Raw genomic sequence first — 20,552 nt, forward strand, 5'->3', positions numbered from 1 at the left:
TCTGTCAGAAAAAATATACAATGCCCTTTTCTACTCTGTTTTGGAGAATATACACCAACTCAATATGCTCTTTCATGTAAAATACCGAAATTCTAATTTAACACGAATCGAAAAAAATCTAAATATTACCTAGGAACCCCAATGTTTATAGAAAAATTACTCTGAATATAATCTGGCAGAAAAAATATACAATGCCTTTTTCTACTTTGTTTTGGAATATATACAACAACTCAATATGCTCTCTCATGTAAAAGACCGAAATTCTAATTTTACGCGAATCTAAATATATCTAAATATTATCTAGGCACCCAAGTGTTAAAAGCAAAATTGCTCTGAATATAATCTTTCAGAAAAAATCTACAATGCCCTTTTCTACTTTTTTGGACTATATACACCAACTCAATATGCTCTCTCATGTAAAAGACCGAAATTCTAATTTTACACGAATCGAAATAAATCTAAATATTATCTAGGCACCCCAATGTAAAAAGGAAAATGGCTCTGTATATAATCTGTCAGAAAAAAAATACAATGCCCTTTTCTATTTTGTTTTGGAGTATATACGCCAACTCAATATGCTCTCTCATGTAAAATACTGAAATTTTAATTTTAAGCGAATCGAAACAAATATAAATATTATTTAGGCACCCCAATGTTAAAAAAAATGGCTCTGAATATTATCTGTCAGATAAAACATACAATGCCCTTTTCTACTCTGTTTTGGAGTATATACACCAACTCAGTACAGAAATTCTAATTTTACACGAATAGAAGAACATCTAAATATTATCTAGGCACCCCAGTGTTAAGAGCAAAATTTCTCTGAATATAATCTTTCAGAAAAAATATACAATGCCCTTTTCTACTTTTTTAAAGTATATTATCTAGGCACCCCAATGTTAATAGAAAAATTGCATACCACAATAAATGTAAATGTACCTAATGTGTGAAATATGTACATTTATATTATGTATTACATGTGTATTGTGATTGTATATGCTGTTCTGATATCATTGTGATATTACAAATGTACATATTGTATACATTATATACATACCTATTGTGTACATATTATGTACACATAAATGTACATATTGTACAGATTATGTATATTGTACATCTGTATGGTGTACACATATGTACATCACAGTCAACGTACATATGGTACATATTCTGTGCATTGTTTGTAATATTTCAGTAAGAGTACACATTATAAGTATATTCTGGGATATGATTTTTAGTATATTAGATAAAAATTACTTTCAATATCAAAGTGGGTATACACTTATGTGTGTCCGTTTCGTGATATTATCCATCATATCCTGAGTAGGTATTTCTCTCATTGTGAAAGCAGGTTTACACTCTCGGATTGCTCCAATATCAAGGCAAACTAAAACTCGTCTGTGATGTAGTTAATAATATCCTGAAGACAAAGGATGACCATACCCTGAATATCGCAGGAAGTGTACACCACCACTGTAGTATTGTTTCTAACGTTCAAAAACGGAAAGGATATTACTCCAAATATCTCAGAAAGCACACAAGCCCCCCGTGATATTGTTTCTAATAACTAGAGAATTACAGATGACATTACCCACGACGTGACTGGGGCTGTACTCCGGTCCTGGAATATTGTTCCTAATATCCAGAGAAGGAGAGGAAAATGTTGCTGCCCATAGGGAAATACTCTTAATACGGCAAGAGGTGTACACCATGCTTTGATATGGTCACTAATGTAAGCAAGAAAACAATTATATTGAATTAAGCATTGCAAGGAATGAAACTCCCCTATGATTTTAATTCTAATGTCAATGGGGCTGAGGATGACATTTTTGTCAATATGGCAGAGGTGTAACTGGAGCTATTGCCTAATATACAAAAAAAAGAATAAGATTATCATTTTTATATAATATGGTTGCCAGTATCATATTACACCTGATTTGCAAAATAGCTGGGCCTCAGCAGCTGTGGGCAGAGCCCACAAGCGAGGGGACCCCTAAGCAGCCAGGGTGGGCCTGGGGGCTGCTCTGGGCTTTTTGGTGGGGTCTGTGAGCACACCGACCCAGCCAGGGGTCCCTGAGCAGCCATGGTTGGCCTGGGGGCTGCTATGGGCACTCTGGCATGGGCTGTGGGCACAGACACCTAGTCAGGGGGTCCCTAAGAAGCCAGGGTGGACATGGGGGCTGCTACAGGCGTTGGAGCAGTGTTTGTGGGCAGAGCCCAATTGCCAGGGGGTCCTTAAGCAGCCAGGCTGGGCCTGGGGGCTGCTATAAGGGGGGCTTTGGTAATAGCGTGCTGTGCATCGGTACATAGTTTGCACCTATTACTACATGTGTAAATAGTTTTAATATCGGGCATATATATGTACGTGTGTACATATGGTGTTATCACGATAAATTTATATTTACATAATATGTGCAAAATACATATGTACCTAATGCATACCTAATGTGTACAATATGTACTTTTTTGTAATATTAGACAATATATATTACTGTGATTATATATCTTATTGTGATTAAATATATTTTATCACTAATATTTTAAGGAATGTGCATAGTGTACACATTATATACCTATGTATTGTGTACACAATATAGAAATATATAGGTACATATTTTACAGATTATGTACACTTTTTCTACATGTGTATGTGTACACCTATGCACAGCAGAGTAAATGTACAGACTGTACCTATTTTATACATTTCTTGTGATATGCCAATAAATGTACACATTATGAGTACATTCTAAAATATAATTTTTACCATATTAGAAATTACTCCATTGACCAAAGTGGGTGTACACCCAGGTGTGTACATAGTTTATACGTGTACATATTGTGCATATTAGGTACTCATGTACAAAATGTACACGTCATTATATGTATTTATGTGTACATAGTGTACAAATGTACATACTGTGCACACATATGTACATGTGCATATTTTGTACATGGGTACATAATGGGTACATGATGTGCATGTGTACACACCGTGATACCACAATAAATGTAAATGTACATGATGTGTGCAATATGTACATTTATATTATGTAATACTTGTGTATTGTGATTTTATATGCTGTTGTGATTATATGATATCATTGTAATATTACAATAAATGTACATATTGCACACATTTCGTACATACCTATTGTGTACACATTATGTACCTGTAATTGCACATATTGTACAGATTATGCACATTTTTGTACATCTGTATTGTGTACACATATGTACATAACACTATGTACATATGGTACGTATTCTGCACATTGATTGTAACATCTCAATAAGTGTACACATTATGAGTATATTGTGATATATGATTTTTAGTATATTAGATAAAAATTTCTTTCTATATCAAAGTGGGTATACACCCATGTGTGTCCATTTTTTGATATTATCCATCATATTTTAAGTAGGTATTACTCTCATTTTGAAAGCAAGTGTTCACTCTGTGATTGTTCCAATATCACAGGCAAAGTACAAGGCTTCTTTAATGTACTACCTAATATCCTGGGGACAAAAGATTATTATACCCTGAATATCGCAAGAAGTGTACACCACCACTGTAGTATCGTGTCTAATATCCAAAAACGGAAAAGATATTACTCCAAGTATCTGATAAAGCACACAAGACCCCCGTGATATTTTTTCTAATAACTAGGGGATTACAGATGACATTACTCATGACATGACTGGGGCTGTCCGCCGGTCCTGTGATATTGTTCCTAATATCCAGAGAACGAGAGAATAACGTTGCTGCCCATAGGCAAATTCTCTGAATACGGCAAGAGGAGTACACTGTGCTCTGATATGGTCACTAATGTAAACAAGAAAACAATTATATTGAATTTAACATTGCAAGGGGTGAAACCTCCTTATGATTTCAATTCTAATGTCCAGGGGTGTGAGGATGACATTTTTGTCAATATGGCAGAGGTGTAACTAGAACTATTGCCTAGTATATAAAAAACCAGAATAACATCATTTCCATATGATATGGTCACCAGCATCATATTACACCACATTTTCAAAATAGCCGGGCACAGCGCCCCAGCCAGGGGGTCCCTAAGCAGCCAGCGTCAGCCTGGGAGCTGTTACGGGCCCTCTGGCGGGGAATGTGGTTACAGCCCCCTAGCCAGGGGGTCTTTAAGCAGCCAGGGTGGGCCTTGGGGCTGCTACGGGGGGGGGGCTGTGGTAATAGCCTGTTCTGCACAGGTACATAGTTTTAATAATGAACACATATTTGTATAAGTGTACACATGGTGTTATGATAAATATATATGTACATATGTGCACAATACATATAGACCTAATGCACATCTACTGTGTACAATATGTACTTTTTTGTGATATTACATGATATATATATATTACTGTGATTATATGCGTTATTTTGATAATATATATTTTATCACTGATATTTTAAGGAATGTGCATAGTGTACACATTATGTACCTATACATTAGTTACACATTATAGAAATATGTAGGTACATATTTTACAGAGTAGGTACATTTTTTGTACATGTGCATTGTGTACACATATGTACAGCAGGGTAAATGTACAGATTGTACCTATTTTATACATTTATTGTAATATGCCAATAAATGTACACACTATTACTACATTCTGAATTATTATATTTTGTATATTAGATAGAAATTTCTCCAGTTACCAAAGTGGTTGTACACCCAGGTGTGTACATAGTTTATATGTGTACATATTGTGCATAGAATGTACTCGGGTACAGAAGGTACATATCTACATTATATGTACACATGTGTAGTGCGCATATGTACATACTGTACCCACATATGTACACTTGCATATATTGTGCATCTGTACATAATGGGTACATGATGTACATGTTTACATATCATATCACAATAAATGTAAATGTACATAATGTTTGCAATATGTACATTTATTGATATTACATATTACATGTGTATTGTGATTTTATATGCAGTTGTGATTATATAACATTGTGATATTACAATAAATGTACACATTATGTGCATACCTATTGTGTGCATTTTGTACATATATTCGTACAAATGATACAGTTTATGTACATTTATTGTACATCTGTATTGTGTACATGTATGTACATCACAGTCAATGTACATATGTTACATATTCTGTACATTGAGTGTAATATCCCAATAAGTCTACACATTATGAGTTTTTTCTGGGTTATGACTTTTAGTATATTAGATAAAAATGACTTCCAATATCACAGTGGGTATATACCCATGTGTGTCCATTTTGTGATATTATCCATCATATCCTAAGTAGGTATTTCTCTCACAATGAAAGAAGGTGTACACTCTGTGATCGTTCCAATATTACAGGCAAAGTGCAACGCTTCTGTGATGTAGTTCCGAATATCCCAGGGACAAAGGATGAGTATACTCTTAATATCGCAGGAAGTGTACACCACCACTGTAGTGTTGTTTCTAATATCCAGAAACTAAAAGGATATTACTCCAAATATCTCCAAAAGCACACAAGACCCCCGGTTACATTGTTCTTAATAACTAGGGGATTACAGATGACATTGCTCACGATGTGACTGGCGCTGTAAGCCGGTCCTGTGATATTCTTTCTAATATCCAGGTAAGGAGAGAAAAATGTTGCTGCCCATAGAGAAATACTCTGAATACTGCAAGAGGTGTACACCGTGCTCTAATATGGTCACTAATGTAAACAAGAAATGTTTATATTGAATTAAACATTGCAAGGGGTGAAACCCTCCTATGCTTTCAATTCTAATGTCAATGGGGTGAGGATGACATTTTTGTCAATATGCCAAATGTGTAACTAGAACTATTGCCTAATATGTAAAGAACCACAATAACATTATCATTTCTGTGTGATATGGTTGCCAGTATCATATTACACCACATTTTCAAAATAGCCGGGCCCCAGCAGCTGTGGGCACAGCGCCCTAGGCAGGGGGTCCCTAAGCAGCCAGCGTGGGCCTGGTAGCTGTTATGGGCCCTCTGGCAGGGGCTGTGGGTACAGCCCCCTAGCCAGGGGGTCTTTAAGCAGCCAGGGTGGGAATTGAGGCTGCTACGAGCGGAACAGTAGTAATAGCCTGCTGTGCAAAGGTATGTAGTTTGCACCTATTTCTGCATGTGTACATTGTTTAAATAGTAGGCACTTATTTGTATACGTGTACATACGGTGTTATGATACATATATATTTTCATAATATGTGCACTATACATATGTACCTAATACATACCTAATGTGTACAATACGTACTTTTTGGTGATATTACACGATATATATGTATTAGTGTGATTATATATCTTACTGTGATTATATATATTTTATCACTGATATTTTAAGGAAAGTGCATAGTGCACACATTATGTACCTATGCATTGTGTACACATTATAGAAATATATAGGTACATATTTTACAGATTATGTACATTTTTTGTACATGTGCATTGTGTACACCTATGTACAGCAGAGTACATGTACAGATTGTGCCTATTTAATACATTTATCGCAATACGACAATAAATGTACACACTATGACTACATTCTGGGATTTTATATTTAGTATATTAGATAGAAATCTCTCCGGTTATCAAAGTGGGTATACACCTATATGTGTACCTAGTATATACGTGTACATATTGTACATACTGTGTACTCCTGTACAGAAGGTACATATCTACATTATATGAACATATGTGTAGTGTACATATGTACATGCTGTGCACACTTATGTACACGTGTATATACCGCAAATCTGCACATGTGCATGATGTACATGTGTACATATCGTAATATCACAATAAATGTAAATGTATATAATGTGTGCAATATGTACATTTATATTGATATTATGTATATGTGTATTGATTATATATGCTGTTGTGATTATATGAAATCATTGTAATGTTACAATATATTTACATATTGTACACATTATGTACATACCTACTGTGTACACATTATGTACATCTAAATGTACATATTGTACAGATTATGTACATTTTTTGTACATCTGTATTGTGTACACATATGTACATCACAGTCAATGTACATATGGTACATATTTTGTACGTTGATTGTAATATCCCAATAAGTGTACACATTATGAGTATATTCTGGGATATGATTTATAGTATATAAGAAAAAAGTTACTTCCAATATCAAAGTGAGTATACTCGCATGTGTGTCCATTTTGCTGTACCTTCTATTAATCTTTGCCATTGAACATGATAGTGAGAGGTGGTTCTTTTCTCTAACAAGGTTTTCTGTTAATATAACTCAACTCTACTACCTTGTGGCCTCTGTATCTTCCATTGTAAATTGTAATTACCTATAAAAGAGAGTATTTTGACATCACGTATCTACCTCTTGGATCCATCAGCCAGAGGCCTAAAATAAAAAAGACATTCACCCCACGAATGGTTATATAGTGGTTGACAACCCCACTTTCTTCTAGGTAAATAATATCCTCTTTAACAGTAGCTACTTATAAGATTTGTGCATAAAGAATGTGAATTTTTTATCAGTATCTAGTTTATTCTTACATAAATTTCTAAAATACTGAGAGAATATTCTGATCATTGGTTATGTACTATTTTAATTTAATTTTTTCCTCTCAAATTTTATCTTAACTGCATACTCTACCCTGTTTATAAGACTGCCCTATGGTTAAATTTAGTAGGTAGTAAATTATCCTGAGCACACAGAACAATTCTTTTTGTAATCAACTCTGAAACATCATTGAAAGAGCAAGGATATGGGAATGAGATTTGTCTGGCTTTTATTTCTGGTACTTACTTGCTCTCTGACCTTGGGCAACTTATGTATTGCTCTGAGTCTCATCTTCTTCATCTGTAAAATGATCATAGTAATACCTAATTCATATGCAGCTTGGAAATGTGTAATTTACTGATTTATATAAAGTTCCTGATACAATTTCTGACAAAATAATAGACACCCCATGAGAGATAACCATAACAATCAGAGTTTATATTCACATTAACTGGGATAAAATTGATCTGAAAATACAGCATAAAAAAGCAGCCAAAAATTCACAAGCATATTATTTCACTTGCCTTTTTATACAGAGCTGGAAAATTTCTCATCATTATCTCATCCATTGCCTGCAGCACGATCCTTCCAAAACTCCTCCTAAGACCGTCTGCCAAGGTGGAACACACTGAACTGCATGTGACTCTGCCTTTTCTGACTATTTTTGCAAGATTTCTCTCATAGAGTATTATTAACAGAAAATGGGGCTGTTATCAAGGTGACTAGGAATGGTGCATTCTCAGTTCAGGCTCTGATGGAATGTCTACTTGATCTGGTGCAACTCCAGCTGTGCTCTTGGCTTTCCTCACTTTTGTGGTTCCGAGAATGCAAATATTCTCCCATGGCTTCCTTATTTTGTCTTTCTCCATGAGGTCTCATTCAAGTATAAACATTCCCTTCAATTTTCTCAACTCATTTTATATTGTCTGAATAACCTTGATAATTTTCCCTTCCCTAAAGCTATAGACCTTCTTTTTGTGTGTAAGAACAGATTACTCACAAATGTTTACTGTCCACTAAACATTTATGTGTAATCAGTCCTTAATTCTACACACAAAATATCATCTCTACCAACATTTTACAACTATAGTCTTTCCATAGAGAACTATGAAAGGAACTTGCTCTAAAGGAGAACCTTCCAGGGCTAAACCAAGGGTCTGACAATTTTTAACAATATGTTATTCAGTAAAAATATTTTTTCAGTTAACAGAGAAGAATGCCATGGACAAAATGGCAAAACAGAACTTTTCAGCACTTATTCCTTCACAGAAACATCAATTTGAACAGCCATCCGTGCATCAAAGTGTCTTCAAAAGAGACAAGGAATCCAGGTGAGAGGTTATAGCACGTTTGTGGAGTAGAAAAGTAAGAAAAACTGCATAAAATAGAGTATAAAAGAGAGCTTTCTATTATCTGCATTACCCCGCCCCTAAACCTGGGTAGTGCAGCATGGAAAGAGATACTATGTATGTGCAGAGAGAAGAGTCAATGTAACACCTGACTTCAACATCAACTCCAATGCCAGGCACAATTCAGTGAACTCAACACCAGGCAGGTTTCTATAGCCACAGGCTATGGGACAGACCCTGTCAACCCAAGCTCCAGGCCTTCCCCTATGGCTCTAAGATCTAATGCCTCCAACCTCCATGGCTCCTATCGACATAGGCTCCAGGCCTTCGCCACAACCAGGCCATTTATGGCTTCCCCAGGATCCACACTGGTTACTATAGACTCGTAAGTGCCTGGATAAACAAACCTCTACATCGATACAGTGGAATATTATTCAGCAATGAAAGCAATAATCTTTGAATGTGGCTTTTGTTGTGGAAAAAAAAGCACGTGAGCTATGAAGCCATTAAAAGACATAGAGGAAACTCAAATACATACTACTAAGTGAAAGAAACCAATCTCAAGTGACCATTTACTATATGAATCCAACTATATGACATTCTGGAAAAGGCAAAACTATAGAGACACCAAAACGTTCAGTGATTGCTGGGGGTTGAAAAGTGGGGAAGGATGAATGGGCAGAGCATAGAGGATGTTTAGGGCAATGAAACTACTCTGAGTGTTACTATAATGGTAGACACATGCCATTACACCCTTGTCAAAACTCACTGAATATACGACAGCAAGAATGGTCCCTAATGTCAATTATAAACTATGGGTGACAGTGATAAGTCAATGTTGGTTCATCCATTGTAACAAATGTACCTCTCTAGTGAGGAAGGCTGATAGTGGAGGAGGCTGTGCATTTGGGGAGGTGGGAATGTAGGAACTCTCTGTACTTTCCACTATGCCTCACTATTAACTTTACACTGCTCTAAAAATAAAGCGTATTTGAAAAAAGATTGAGCTGTTGATATAAGCCCAATGTCTACTTTGACGTCCAGATATGTTTCTTTTAAAACGCTAATACACCACTTCCTGGAAGAAAATATTTGTTAACAAATTCTTTTCTAGAACAATTATTTTTGTGGGTGTTCCTGTCACAACTATACATAAAAATCAGAATATGCAGCAACATCTTGATACTCTAAAAACACAATACCAAAAAAGTTAAGAAAATCATTTCTAAATTTGATCTAAGCCAAAATGTGGAGAAGCAAAAGGGAAGAAAATTATTTCTGTCTAATGAGATTATAGGTTGTTTCTCCGAACTCCTCTACAGTTTTCAGTATTTTCCAACTTCTATCATGGAGATATATAGATATATAAGTAGATATGTAGATATATAGTCATTAGATATATATTTATATATAATAAATAAACAGATACCATTTTTATTTTTTTATCATTTATTTATTTATTTATTTATTTATTTTTTGAGACGGAGTTTCGCTCTTGTTTCCCAGGCTGGAGTGCAATGGCGCAATCTCGGCTCACCGCAACCTCCGCCTCCTGGGTTCAGGCAATTCTCCTGCCTCAGCCTCCTGAGTAGCTGGGATTACAGGCACGCGCCACCATGCCCAGCTAATTTTTTGTATTTTTAGTAGAGACGGGGTTTCACCATGTTGACCAGCATGGTCTCGATCCCTTGACCTCGTGATCCACCCGCCTCGCCTCCCAAAGTGCTGGGATTACAGGCTTGAGCCACCGCGCCCGGCCTACAGATATGATTTTTAAAAGATATATTTATGTATTTTATATATTTATATAATATATACATGTTCATATATACATCATGTTATCACCATTATGGATATAAAGAAGGACATTAAAATAGTGAAAAGATTAAAATAAAATGTACCAAAATGGAAACAGTAATTTAACTCTGCCTAGCTTTATGTGATTAAACAAGGTATTTTTCAAATCTATTTTTCTTTGCTTTCTAGAGGCTTTATAATAAATCTATATTTTTATATTTAAAAGCCTAATTTTTATTAAACAAATAAATATTCAACAACACTGTTTTTAGAACATTTTTTAAATAAACTTGAGCATGAAGAAAATGTTATGACTATGGTGGTGAGCATTTTGAAAGATTAGCAGAAGCAGGGATAATGTGACATTTAGCTGATCTTTCAAGGGAAGCTAGACAAATGACACTTTTCAAAAAGAAAATAGTAACTAGTGTTGAAACATGGTATTGCCAGTATGATTAAGAAGGAAAGTGTCAACTTCTTCTGTGGAAAATCCTAACATTACCAAACGTAAGAAGGCAAATACTTCAACAACAGAAATGAAAAATATCTTGATTTATTTATTTAACACTTTTTTAGAGTTTAATCCCAAAAAGTCTATTTTGAAGAAAAGAAAAAATCTGACTCGTGTATATTACCCTTTGCAGTGAACTGGCCAAATAAGTCTATCCAAGGTACGTTGAATACCGAGCATGCTGGAAACATTTTTATTTACATCATCTCTAATCCCTACAACAATAGTGAAAGGAAAGGTTTAACATCTTCTTTTTACAGAGAGGAAAGCTGAGGCTCAAAGAGGTATGGTAGCTCATTTAACATCACACATCTAATACGTGGTGGAGGTGGGACCTATATTTACATCTGTCAGACCTTAAAGTCTGTGTTCTTCTTTCTACCTCTCTGCCTCAGTCCAACAATTGGGATCTTTGCCATGATGCCTCACGAGTTCACGAGGCACTTTTCAGAAAGTTTTTGACTCAGACTTTATCACTCAGCAAGATACCTCAACTAATTTACAAAATGTGACTTGAAAAGCAGGTTGTAATTCCAAAAGCAAAAATCCAACCACAAAAGATAAAAGTCTTAATCAGTAGAGCTTTACAGAAGGAAGTAATGTAGGTAGTAAGGGCACTTTCGGAAATGTCTGGAATCAGAGGAGTCGATGTATCTATCACCTGTTAGAAATTGTACTCGCTTGGTAGCAAAATTTTCCTTGTGTTCACTTAAAATAATAGTCTTGTTGTTTTAAAACCAACACACAGTCAGAGGGTGACTTGGATGTTTATTTTTTATTCTCTTTGCCTTCTTGTTTTAAGAATGGATTTTTCCTAAATTCTAATTATTATTGTAACTTACGTAAGTGCAGCCGATTTTGCTTTTAAGGATAAAACTACATTCAAGTAGCTTTGTCTGGATTATCAAAACCAGGCCCTGAAGAAGTGAGTTCCTAAAGGGTAGGAACTTTGCTTATGTCTATATCTCAGTTGTGTTAAACAGAATAACTGGTGCAAATTAGCAAATGATGCACGGAGGAATCATAGAACAAAAGACTTTATGAAGAACTAAGTTTCAGATTCAGGGTGACCCTAAGGAGCTAGTGTACCAGAGGATGGTATGCCTTCTGCAATCACAAAAGCAGCATTCAGTCTGATCTGGGCTCTAAGAAGTTCTCCTTGAGATCTGAAATTTTATCCTAACACTGCCACTAACAGGTTAAGTCAGAAAGAGTTCACTTCCCAGAGCTTTCGATTTCTGGTTTCCAAATCAGCACAATGAGAAACTGAAGAGAAGGAAAGAGGAAAAATAGAGAGGGTCAGAGACCCCTTCTGTTTGTACAATGCCATGATTTGGACACAGGGTTTGGGCAACCATGGCCCATCCACCAATTCCTGCTTGTCGTCTCTTGTCATACAGCTCATGAGCCACGAATGTGAAAGAATTCATAAAAGTAACAATATTTTGGGACATGTCAACAACTATATAAAATGCAATTTTCAGTTCTCATAAAAGTACTTTTGAACTCAGCCCCACTCCTTTATTACCCATTTCTATGGCTGCTTTCACACCACAACCACAGAGATAAGTAGCTGTGACAGAGACCATATGGGCTGCCAAGCCTAAAATATTTACTGCCTAGACCTTTCCAGAAAAAAAAAAGGATTGCTGATCTTTTACACAGACAATCAAGCAAGCGATCACCTGAGAACATTAAAATCTGTGTCTGGGACAAATGGGGCCTATATAAACTAGGGAATAATCTTCCCCACTACTTATGCAAGAACATTCACCCTTGAGAGAGCAGGCTACATGGCTTGGCAGCACTACTGCCACCAGTCCAGACTTCCCCTCACCTGCGCCCTATAAGTGACCAGCATTTCTAGGCATCCGTGGAGCAGCGGGGTGCATTCTCATGGCTGGCCCCACACCTTCCCTTCCTCCTGCTTCCTCACATTCTATTTTCTGAGTGGTTGTCAAAGGAACGCTGAATTTTGCTGTCACTTTTTCAGACCCCAAAAGCCACTTATGACAGTCTTGGTACCATGAAGCATTCCGAGCTCCTATCTCATCACCACAACCGCCTGCTTCTCACTTAGTCCAGACGAGCTTGCCACAGTGCACTTGCTTTTTAATCGCTCTCTCTCCCTTCTTGCCTTCACCTCCTCTCCCTCCCTCTCTCCCTGGCTCTTTCTGTCACGCGGGTGTGTGCACATACACAAGTTCCGATTAGATAAAAGAAGAAACACTTAAAGTTTCTTTCTAGGCCTAATACGAAATTCATTTTTTTACAAAAACAGAGCTGTTTTTTTCCATTGCAAAAGTGTGGGTGTCCTTCCTTTTGGAGAGTAACAATCATTTTCTACATGGCCTTCTGACACATTGCATGTTGTACATATGTGTGTGTGCACATGTGCATATGAGCGTTAGAGTAAGTGTGTGTAGCAGGGAGGAAGGAGATGAAGGAGAGTGTGTATGTGCATGTTGGTTCATATGAGTGTGAGTGTGTGCATGCACGTGTCTGTGTGTGTGTGCACATGTGTATGAGCATGCTTGTATTTGCGTATGAGAATGTGCATGTGAGAGAGAAAGAAAGAATGCGTGTATGTGTGAATGTGTATGTGTGTGTATAGCAGGGAAGAAGGGGATGAAGGAGAGTATGCTAAAAAGAGAACACCTCAGAACAGTCAAATAAAAGATTCCATATCAACATCATATCTTGTTAAAATACAGGATTCCCAAGTCAGTCACCTTCAAGCTGGAAGCCTGGAGTGTAAAAAGAGTGGGTGTTCTTCTCTGACAACTTATTGTCTAAGACAATTTTATGATCAAAAATATATTCGAATAAAAGTACCTGAGAAAAGTACATAAAGAGAATATAGCAAAATGTTAACAATGGTTTTCTTTGGGTGAGAGGAAGAAGAGGCAGGTTGTGGTTGATCTGTTTCTTTTAGTTCAACTATTCTGCATTCCTCACTTTTAAATTTTGGATATTAAGCTGCAGAGAAAGAACATGAATATAAAGATGAATTCGCTGAATGGAGCAACGAATGCTGAGTTAGCCAAAAATGTATGGCTACCTTCTATATCTAATTATCTGAGGGCAAATCAGAAAACACCATTTTCAGAAAAAATTTTTTTTTTAGAAATGAAGTTTCGCTCTTGTTGCCCAAGCTGGAGTGCAATGGCACAATCTCGGCTCACCGCAGCCTCCGCCTTTTAAGTTCAGGCAATTCTCCTTCCTCAGCCTCCTGAGTAGCTGGGATTACAGGCACGTGCCACCATGCCCAGCTAATTTTTTGTATTTTTAGCAGAGACAGGGTTTCACAATGTTGACCAGGATGGTCTCGATCTTTTGATCTTGTAATCCACCCACCTCGGCCTCCCAAAGTGCTGGGATTACAGGCTTGAGTCACCGCGCCCAGCCAGAAATTTTTTAAAATGTGTTTTACGTTATTTTTCCTTTCAGCCTAAGGACTAAAAATTGAACACAACTGGATATGCGCCATTGCCTCAAAGATTCTTAGCCTAGTTCAAGATCCATTGTCTGGACACTCCTGCTTTTTAGACAGAAAATAGGGCTAAATTCCTATTGACTTCCAAATACACAGACCCACAGATTTGTCACAGTAGCCTCTCTCTCTCACCCTGTCTCTGTCCGTCTGAGTCTTTTTCTTTCTCTCTCTTCCCTCACATCATCCCCAAATCAGAATGCATATATAAAAATTTGATTAACTGAAACATAGAATGATTAAGATTTTACTACAAGAGAAATACACAGACTTCAGCTAAGATGTTTGGTTGAATACCTGCATATGCCTTCACTCCATCATTAAACCACATTAACACGGGATGATTAAAAATAAATAAACCAACAAAGATAAAAAGAAAATAAAGACAATCCCTTCAGCATAGAGAAAACTGGCAAGCAGAAGCTGTCAGTGACACCTGACAGTAGACCCAGGGATGCTAAATCCCAAGCCAGTGGCAGGAAGGCAACCAGAATTCCCAAGGGTTCAAGAGTTGGCAGCTAAATTTACCTAGGGAATTTATGTTTCAGTAGTAGGTAGATCCCAGATCCTCTCCCTAGAATGGGTGACTGCATCCCACGGTGGTGGCAGGGTGGAGGTTTCCTCTCTATAGGGTAAAATTTCGTGTCTCTAGGCAGGAGCTCTCTAGACACAAGTGCTTAAATGTACACACTGAACACTGAGATCCTCCAGGTTTTCCTACCACTTAGTTCCAATGAGGGTGGCAGATACTTGGTCAGAAGTTAAGATGATTTTTCTCTAGAGAGAATCTCTCTTGCTCAGGAAGAAAAGGTCTGACCCAGCAAGACCACCGCCCACAAAATGTTACAATCACAGAACTTCCATCAGCTTTTAGCTTTTCAGTGCTCCATTTTTTTCTAACAGACACAGACAGCTAAGCAGGCATCTGAGCAAAGCTTCTAACATGAATGGCAGAGACCAGAGCAAGAGGACACATAAATGCAGCCTGAATGAGGACTGTGCTAGGAGATAAGACCTTCTGAAACCCATATGAATGTTCTCGAAGAGATAAAAGTGTTACCATTTTCATGAAACAAGAACCAAATTTAAAGAAAAAGTAAACGCTTAGAAATTGAAAATATGACAGCAGAACTTGTGAAAAATTCTTGTTAGAATAGTAAGACAACAAAGTTGAGTAGATGAACCTTATGTCTTCCAGAAATAGCAATAAGAAAAAAGTTGAAATCCGGAAGAAAATTTGAACAGGTTCAACACTAAAATGATCAGAATTCCAAAGATAGAAATAGAGACAGACAGAGAGAGAAAAAAGAACAGACACACGCAGCAAATAAGAAAGAGAGAGATAAACCCAAACACAGTAATTGCTGGAGACTACAACACCCAACTTTCAGCACTGGACAGATCTTCCAGACAGAAAACCAACCAATCAACATTAAATTTAATCTTTACTACAGACCAAATGGAACTGATATTCAAGGAACATTTCATCCAATGACTGCAGAATACATATTTTCCAACTCAACACATAGATCATTCATAAGTATAGAATATACCTTAGGTCACAAAGCAGATGCAATCACATTTGAAATCAGGACTAAGAAATTCATTCAAAACCATACACTTACATGGAAACTGAGTAACTTGCTCCTGAAGGACACCTGGGTAAATAATGACATTAAGGCAGAAATCAAGAAGTTTAAGAAGTTCTTTGAAAGTAATGAGAACAAAGATACAACTTACCAGAGTTTCTGGGATGCAACTAGTCAAGTAGTGTTGAGAGAAATTTATAGTACTAAATGCTCACGTCAAGAAGTGAGAACTCGGGACAGCTGCGGTGACTCACTCTAGTCATCCCAGCACTTTTGGAGGCCAAGGCGGGCAGATTACAAGGTCAGGAGTTTGAGACCAGCCTGACCAACATGGTGAAACCCCATTCTACTAAAAATACAAAAATTAGCTGGTGTTGTGGCACATACCTGTAATCCCAGGTACTCAGGAGGCTGAGGCAGGAGAACTGCTTGAACCCAGGAGATAAATGTTGCAGTGAGCCCATATCACACCACTGCACTCCAGCCTGGTTGAGAGAACAACACTCCATCTCAAAAACAAAATTGAGATCTCAAGTTAACTACCCAACATCACAATTAAAAGAATTAGAAATCCAAGAGCAAAGAACACCCTCAAAGCTATGCTGAATGGGAGTGGGGAGAGAGGGCATCTTTATCTTGTGCCAATTTTTAAGGGGAATGCTTTCAGCTTTTGTCCATTCAGTATGATGCTGGCTGTGGGTTTGTCACATGTGGCTCTTTTTATTTTGAGGTATGTTTCTTCAATACCTGGTTTATTGAGAGTTTTTAACACACATGAAAGTTGAATTTTATCAAAAGCTGTTTTTGCATCCATTGAGATAATCATGTGGGTAATTTTTTTCTTTAGTTCTGTTTATGTGACAATGACATTTATCAATTTGCATATGTTAAACCAAACTTGCATCTCAGGGAGGGTGGTTGTGACCAGGAATTGATCAGTTTCTTCTAGATTTCTCAATTTTTTCAGGTTCAGTGGCTCACATCTGCAATCCCAGAACTTTGGGAAGTCAAGGTGGGTTGATCACCTGAGATTGGGAGTTCAAGACCAGCTGGATCAACATGGAGAAACCCCATGTCTACTAAAAATACAAAATTAACCAGACATGGTGGCACATGCATGTAATCCCAGCTACTCAGGAAGCTGAGGCAGGAGAATCGCTTGAACTCAGGAGGCAGAGGTTGCACTAAGCCGAGATCTCACCACTGTCCTCCAGCCTGAGCAACAAGCACAAAACTCCATCTCAAAATTAAAGAAAAAGAAGTGCCTACAGTTGTACATAATATTCTCTGAGGGTGGTTTGTATTTCTGTGGGGTCAGTGGTAATATTGCCCTTATTGTTTTTGATGGTGGTTATTTGAATCTCCTCCCTTTCTCCTTCATTGGTCTAGCTTCAAGTTTATTATTTTTTAACCAGTATGATTTTAATAGACCAGTTACTGGGTAGTAAATTGAAACATACAGAGTGCCATCTCCAAGAGCAGTCATGATTTCATTTGGGTTCTTGAAAAATGTTAAGAAGTAGGTTGAGTTTTATTATTTTTTTTTCAGAAAACCAGCTTTTGAAAAATTTATGTGGAACCAAAAACAGCCAAGGCAATCCTAAGCAAGAAGAGCAAAGCTGGAAGCGACATGCTACCAGACTTCAAACTGCATCACAGGGCTACAGGAAACAACAGCATAGTACTGGTACAAAAACAAACACATAGACTAATGGAACAGAATAGAGAATCCAGAAACAAAACCAAGCTTCTACAGCTATCTGATCTTTGGCAAACTTAACAAAAACAAGCAAGGGGGAAAAGATTCTCCCTATTCAATAAACGATGCCAGGATAACTGGATAGTCATATGCAAAAGACTGAAACTAGACCCCTTCTTTACATTACATACAAAAATTTGCTCAAGATAGATTAAACACTGATATGTAAAACCAAAAACTATAAAAGCTCTGCAAGACACGAGACAATGCCATTCAGGACATAAGCACAGGCAAAGATTTCATCATGAACATGCCAAAAGGAAAGGTAACAAAAGCAAAATTGAAAACTGGGGTCAAATTAAAATGAGAAACTTTCACACAGCAAAATAAACTATCAACAGAGAAAACTGACAACCTACAGAATGTGAGAAAATGTTTGTAAACTATGCATTCCACAAAAATCTAATATCAAACTTCGGTAGGGAAATTAAATTTACAAGAGGAAAATAAACAACCCATAAAAAGGTGGGCAAAGAACATAAACAGACACTTTTCAAAACAAGACATATATGCAACAAGCAATTATATTAAAAAAGCTCAACGTCACTGATTATTAGAGAAATGCAAATGAAAATTATAATGAGATACCATCTCACACAAGTCATAATGGCAATTATTAAAGTCAAAAAAAAACAAACACATACCGGCAAGGTTAGAGAGAAAAACAACACTTACACACTGTATTCGGGAATGCAAATTAGTTCTGCCATTGTGAAAAAGTGTCGTGATTCCTCAAAGACCTAAAGAGTGAAATACCATTTGATTCAGCAAACCTAGTAATGGGTTACTAGGTATGTACCCAAAGGAATATAAATCCTTCTGTTATAGAGACATGTGCATGCATATGTCCATGGCAGCACTGTTCACAATAGCTAAAATATGGAATCAAGCTAAATGCCCATCAATGGTAGACTGGATAAAGAAAATGTGGTACATATACACCAAAAAACACTAGGCAGCCACAAAAGAATGCGATCATGTTCTCTTCAGGGACATAGATGGAGCTGGAGACTATTATTCTTAGCAAACTAATGCAGGAACACAAAATCCAAATACCAGATATTTTCACTTGCAAGTGGGAGCTAAATGATGAGAACACAGGAACATACAACAGGCGGAAGAACAACACACACTAGAGCCTTTCAGAGAGTGGAGAATGAGAGAAGGAAGAAGATCAGGAAAAGCAACTAAATGGGACTAGGCTTAATACCGGAGTAATGAAATGATCTGTACAACAAACCTCATGACAGACTTTACCTAAATAACAAACCTGTGCTTGAACCTTTGAACTTAAATAAAAGTTAAAAAAAAAAAGGAAACTTCTCAAGTTGAATAACATTACCTCCTAGGTTTAAACACATGAACACGAACTCACACGAAGGAACATTGTCTTGAAAATCTGCAATATATGACAAAGGAAAACAGCTCTCCTCAGTTTTCAGAAAAGTTTTTTAAAAAACAGTATTTACAAAGAATAAAAAATCAATGATTTCAGGCTTCTCAACAGCACTACCAGAAGCTGGGAAATAATGGAGTAGTATCTTCAAAACTTGAATGGGAAATTATTTTCAATCAAAAATTCTATGCCCCACCAGTCATGTAAGTGTAAGAAGAAATAAAGTCATATTTCAGAACAATTTGCTTCAGTGTATCCTTGCTTGAATAAGTTACTGGAGGATACAGTCCACAAACAAGAGATTCAGGGCACGGGGCAGTGCAAAACAACAGAGTGGGTTTGTATTTGTATTTAAAAGACAGCAGCATTCGAGAGTTAGGGAATACTGGAGGAGGAGTTTTCTCCAGCATCCCTGGAGCCCACACCTCTCATTTCCACATTCCTATGTCCCATTGCTGCCCATGAATTCTGATCACCTATTCCTTTAATAGAGGTATTTCTCTCACTGATTAGCTGTAGTCAAGTGGCTCTTTCTTGGGCTACAGGAGGAAATCTATTGCTTTTCATTAAACATCAATTTGATTAACCTAGGCTTAAGGTCACCATTATGCCATCAGCTGTACGTTCTTGGGAAGACATCTACTCACAAACTAGTTAAAGAACGTGGCCCTCCTACCTCTGACTTGTGTGATTCTAAGCAAGCTATTTAGCACCCTCTCATCTGTGAAACAAACAAAGTTCTTATCTTGGGCTCCACAAACAGAAAGTGTTGAACAAGAACAGTTTCTTCTCCTCCAAGGCCAGACCATATGGAGGACACTAAGACAGCCACAGCCTTGGTCAGTAGGACAGACACAAGGTTCAAATTGCACCATTAAAGCTGTGACCAAACGTTTGCTCTGCCTCTGAGTCACTCACTGTCATAAGGCTCTACCAGTTCCCATTCCAGATAGGAAGTGGGCTTTTGTTGGGTTTTGTTGTGTTTTTTAAGAGATGGAGTCACCCAGGCTGGAGTACAGTGGCATGACCATAGCTCACTGCAGCCCCAAACTCCTGAGCTCAAGTGACCTTTCTGCCATGGCC

General features: G+C 37.2%; 1 protein-coding gene across 2 annotated transcripts in view; it reads right to left on the reverse strand.

Moving 5' to 3' along the window:
- IRF6 (interferon regulatory factor 6) overlaps positions 1-20,552 on the reverse strand; it is a 218,629-nt gene that overhangs the window by 131,196 nt on the left and 66,881 nt on the right. The gene's annotated exons all lie outside the window — the stretch shown is intronic.

This window comes from Callithrix jacchus, chromosome 19 (assembly GCF_049354715.1).
Source record: "Callithrix jacchus isolate 240 chromosome 19, calJac240_pri, whole genome shotgun sequence".
NCBI lineage: Eukaryota > Metazoa > Chordata > Mammalia > Primates > Cebidae > Callithrix > Callithrix jacchus.